Source organism: Oncorhynchus kisutch, linkage group LG14, assembly GCF_002021735.2.
Source record: "Oncorhynchus kisutch isolate 150728-3 linkage group LG14, Okis_V2, whole genome shotgun sequence".
NCBI lineage: Eukaryota > Metazoa > Chordata > Actinopteri > Salmoniformes > Salmonidae > Oncorhynchus > Oncorhynchus kisutch.
Window position 1 is genome coordinate 15,850,753 of NC_034187.2, and position 5,672 is coordinate 15,856,424.

Sequence of the window (5,672 nt, forward strand, 5' to 3'; positions counted from 1 at the left end):
GAATAGAGAGCCCATAGTACCAAATGAGAGAGTAGAGAGACCACAGTACCAGAGGAGAGAATAGAGAGCCCATATTACCAGAGGAGAGAATAGAGAGCCCATAGTACCAGAGGAGAGAATAGAGAGCCCATAGTACCAGAGGAGAGAGTAGAGAGCCCATAGTACCAGAGGAGAGAGTAGAGAGCCTATAGTACCAGAGGAGAGAATAGAGAGCCCATAGTACCAGAGGAGAGAGTAGAGAGCCCATAGTACCAGAGGAGAGAATAGAGAGCCCATAGTACCAGAGGAGAGAGCCCATAGTACCAGAGGAGAGAGCCCATAGTACCAGAGGAGAGAGCCCATAGTACCAGAGGAGAGAGCCCATAGTACCAGAGGAGAGAGGAGAGAGCCCATAGTACCAGAGGAGAGAATAAAGAGCCCATAGTACCAGAGGAGAGAGCAGAGAGCCCATAGCACGAGAGGAGAGAGCAGAGAGCCCATAGTACCAGAGGAGAGAGTAGAGAGCCCATAGTACCAGAGGAGAGAGTAGAGAGCCCATAGTACCAGAGGAGAGAGGAGAGAGCCCACAGTACCAGAGGAGAGAGTAGGGAGCCCATAGTACCAGAGGAGAGAAAAGGGAGCCCATAGTACCAGAGGAGAGAGCCCATAGTACCAGAGGAGAGAGGAGAGAGCCCATAGTACCAGAGGAGAGAATAAAGAGCCCATAGTACCAGAGGAGAGAGCAGAGAGCCCATGGTACGAGAGGAGAGAGCAGAGAGCCCATAGTACCAGAGGAGAGAGTAGAGAGCCCATAGTACCAGAGAGTAGAGAGCCCAGAGAATCAGGAGAGAGAAAAGAGAGCCAATAGTACCAGAGGAGAGAGCAGAGAGCCCATAGTACCAGAGGAGAGAGTAGAGAGCCCATAATACCAGAGGAGAGAGTAGAGAGCCCATAGTACCAGAGGAGAGAGGAGAGAGCCCATAGTACCAGAGGAGAGAGTAGGGAGCCCATAGTACCAGAGGAGAGAAAAGGGAGCCCATAGTACCAGAGGAGAGAAAAGGGAGCAAATAGTACCAGAGGAGAGGAGAGAGCCCATAGTACCAGAGGAGAGAGGAGAGAGCCAACAGTTCCAGAGGAGAGAATAGAGAGCCCATAGTACCAGAGGAGAGAGTAGAGAGCCCATAGTACCAGAGGAGAGAATAGAGAGCCCATAGTACCAGAGGAGAGAGTAGAGAGCCCATAGTACCAGAGGAGAGAATAGAGAGCCCATAGTACCAGAGGAGAGAGTAGAGAGCCCATAGTACCAGAGGAGAGAATAGAGAGCCCATAGTACCAAATGAGAGAGTAGAGAGCCCATAGTACCAGAGGAGAGAGTAGAGAGCCCATAGTACCAGAGGAGAGAGTAGAGAGCCCATAGTACCAGAGGAGAGAGTAGAGAGCCCATAGTACCAGAGGAGAGAATAGAGAGCCCATAGTACCAGAGGAGAGAGTAGAGAGCCCATAGTACCAGAGGAGAGAGTAGAGAGCCCATAGTACCAGAGGAGAGAATAGAGAGCCCATAGTACCAAATGAGAGAGTAGAGAGCCCATAGTACCAGAGGAGAGAATAGAGAGCCCATAGTACCACATGAGAGAGTAGAGAGCCCATAGTACCAGAGGAGAGAATAGAGAGCCCATAGTACCAGAGGAGAGAATAGAGAGCCCATAGTACCAGAGGAGAGAATAGAGAGCCCATAGTACCAGAGGAGAGAGTAGAGAGCCCATAGTACCAGAGGAGAGAGTAGAGAGCCCATAGTACCAGAGGAGAGAGTAGAGAGCCCATAGTACCAGAGGAGAGAATAGAGAGCCCATAGTACCAGAGGAGAGAGTAGAGAGCCCATAGTACCAGAGGAGAGAATAGAGAGCCCATAGTACCAGAGGAGAGAGCCCATAGTACCAGAGGAGAGAGCCCATAGTACCAGAGGAGAGAGCCCATAGTACCAGAGGAGAGAGCAGAGAGCCCATAGTACCAGAGGAGAGAGCAGAGAGCCCATAGTACCAGAGGAGAGAGTAGAGAGCCCATAGTACCAGAGAGTAGAGAGCCCAGAGAATCAGGAGAGAGAAAAGGAAGCCAATAGTACCAGAGGAGAGAGCAGAGAGCCCATAGTAACAGAGGAGAGAGTAGAGAGCCCATAGTACCAGAGGAGAGAGTAGAGAGCCCATAGTACCAGAGGAGAGAGGAGAGAGCCCATAGTACCAGAGGAGAGAGTAGGGAGCCCATAGTACCAGAGGAGAGAGTAGAGAGCCCATAGTACCAGAGGAGAGAAAAGGGAGCAAATAGTACCAGAGGAGAGGAGAGAGCCCATAGTACCAGAGGAGAGAGGAGAGAGGAGAGAGCCAACAGTTCCAGAGGAGAATGTAGGGAGCCCATAGTACCAGAGGAGAGAGTAGGGAGCCCATAGTACCAGAGGAGAGAGTAGAGAGCCCATAGTACCAGAGGAGAATGTAGGGAGCCCATAGTACCAGAGGAGAATGTAGGGAGCCCATAGTACCAGAGGAGAATGTAGGGAGCCCATAGTACCAGAGGAGAGAGTAGGGAGCCCATAGTACCAGAGGAGAGAGTAGGGAGCCCATAGTACCAGAGGAGAGAGGAGAGAGCCCATAGTACCAGAGGAGAATGTAGGGAGCCCATTGTACCAGTGGAGAGAGTAGAATGTCCATAGTACCAGAGGAGACAGCAGAAACCCCATAGTACCAGAGGAGAGAGTAGAGAGCCCATAGTACCAGAGGAGAGAGTAGAGAGCCCATAGTAGCAGAGGAGAGAGTAGAGAGCACATAGTACCAGAGGAGAGAGTAGAGAGCACATAGTACCAGAGGAGAGAGTAGAGAGCCCATAGTAGCAGAGGAGAGAGTAGAGAGCACATAGTACCAGAGGAGAGAGGAGAGAGCCCATAGTACCAGAGGAGAGAGGAGAGAGCCAACAGTTCCAGAGGAGAATGTAGGGAGCCCATTGTACCAGTGGAGAGAGTAGAATGTCCATAGTACCAGAGGAGACAGCAGAAAGCCCATAGTACCAGAGGAGAGAGTAGGGAGCCCAAGTACCAGAGGAGAGAGTAGGGAGCCCATAGTAGCAGAGGAGAGAGTAGAGAGCCCATAGTACCAGAGGAGAGAGTAGGGAGCCCATAGTAGCAGAGGAGAGAGTAGAGAGCCCATAGTACCAGAGGAGAGAGTAGAGAGCCCATAGTACCAGAGGAGAGAGTAGCGAGCCCATAGTAGCAGAGGAGAGAGTAGAGAGCACATAGTACCAGAGGAGAGAGTAGAGAGCACATAGTACCAGAGGAGAGAGTAGAGAGCCCATAGTAGCAGAGGAGAGAGTAGAGAGCACATAGTACCAGAGGAGAGAGGAGAGAGCCCATAGTACCAGAGGAGAGAGGAGAGAGCCAACAGTTCCAGAGGAGAATGTAGGGAGCCCATAGTACCAGAGGAGAGAGTAGGGAGCCCATAGTACCAGAGGAGAGAGTAGAGAGCCCATAGTACCAGAGGAGAATGTAGGGAGCCCATAGTACCAGAGGAGAATGTAGGGAGCCCATAGTACCAGAGGAGAATGTAGGGAGCCCATAGTACCAGAGGAGAGAGTAGGGAGCCCATAGTACCAGAGGAGAGAGTAGGGAGCCCATAGTACCAGAGGAGAGAGGAGAGAGCCCATAGTACCAGAGGAGAATGTAGGGAGCCCATTGTACCAGTGGAGAGAGTAGAATGTCCATAGTACCAGAGGAGACAGCAGAAACCCCATAGTACCAGAGGAGAGAGTAGAGAGCCCATAGTACCAGAGGAGAGAGTAGAGAGCCCATAGTAGCAGAGGAGAGAGTAGAGAGCACATAGTACCAGAGGAGAGAGTAGAGAGCACATAGTACCAGAGGAGAGAGTAGAGAGCCCATAGTAGCAGAGGAGAGAGTAGAGAGCACATAGTACCAGAGGAGAGAGGAGAGAGCCCATAGTACCAGAGGAGAGAGGAGAGAGCCAACAGTTCCAGAGGAGAATGTAGGGAGCCCATTGTACCAGTGGAGAGAGTAGAATGTCCATAGTACCAGAGGAGACAGCAGAAAGCCCATAGTACCAGAGGAGAGAGTAGGGAGCCCAAGTACCAGAGGAGAGAGTAGGGAGCCCATAGTAGCAGAGGAGAGAGTAGAGAGCCCATAGTACCAGAGGAGAGAGTAGGGAGCCCATAGTAGCAGAGGAGAGAGTAGAGAGCCCATAGTACCAGAGGAGAGAGTAGAGAGCCCATAGTACCAGAGGAGAGAGTAGCGAGCCCATAGTAGCAGAGGAGAGAGTAGAGAGCACATAGTACCAGAGGAGAGAGTAGAGAGCACATAGTACCAGAGGAGAGAGTAGAGAGCCCATAGTAGCAGAGGAGAGAGTAGAGAGCACATAGTACCAGAGGAGAGAGGAGAGAGCCCATAGTACCAGAGGAGAGAGGAGAGAGCCAACAGTTCCAGAGGAGAATGTAGGGAGCCCATTGTACCAGTGGAGAGAGTAGAATGTCCATAGTACCAGAGGAGACAGCAGAAAGCCCATAGTACCAGAGGAGAGAGTAGGGAGCCCAAGTACCAGAGGAGAGAGTAGAGAGCCCATAGTACCAGAGAGTAGAGAGCCCATAGTACCAGAGAGTAGAGAGCCCATAGTACCAGAGAGTAGAGACCCCATAGTACCAGAGGATAGAGAGCCCATAGTACCAGAGGATAGAGAGCCCATAGTACCAGAGGATAGTGTAGAGAGCATATAGTATCAGAGAGAGCAGAGTGCCCATAGTACCAGAGAAGAGAGCAGAGAGCTCATAGTACCAGGTGAAAGAATAGAGAGCCCATAGATCAGAGGAGAGAGTAGAGAGCCCATAGTACCAGAGGAGAGAGTAGGGAGCCCATAGTAGCAGAGGAGAGAGTAGAGAGCCCATAGTAGCAGATGAGAGAGTAGAGAGCACATAGTAGCAGAGGAGAGAGTAGAGAGCCCATAGTACAAGAGAGTAGAGAGCACAGAGAATCAGAAAAGAGAAAAGGGCGCCAATAGTACCAGAGGAGAAAGTAGAGAGCCCATAGTACCAGAGGAGAATGTAGGGAGCCCATTGTACCAGTGGAGAGAGTAGAATGTCCATAGTACCAGAGGAGACAGCAGAAAGCCCATAGTACCAGAGGAGAGAGTAGGGAGCCCATAGTACCAGAGAGAAGAGAGCCCATAGTACCAGAGAGCAGAGAGCCCATAGTACCAGAGAGTAGAGAGCCCATAGTACCAGAGAGTAGAGAGCCCATAGTACCAGAGGATAGAGTAGAGAGCACATAGTACCAGAGAGAGCAGAGTGCCCATAGTACCAACCAGAGAAGAGAGCAGAGAGCTCACAGTACCAGGTGAAAGAATAGAGAGCCCATAGATCAGAGGAGAGAGTAGAGAGCCCAGAGTACAAGGAGAGTAGGGAGCCAATAGTACCACATGAGAGAGTAGGGAGCCCATAGTACCAGAGGAGAGGAGAGAGCCCATAGTACCAGAGGAGAGAGGAGAGAGCCAACAGTTCCAGAGGAGAATGTAGGGAGCCCATAGTACCAGAGGAGAGAGTAGGGAGCCCATAGTACCAGAGGAGAGAGGAGAGAGCCCATAGTACCAGAGGAGAGAGTAGGGAGCCCATAGTACCAGAGGAGAGAGGAGAGAGCCAACAGTTCCAGAGGA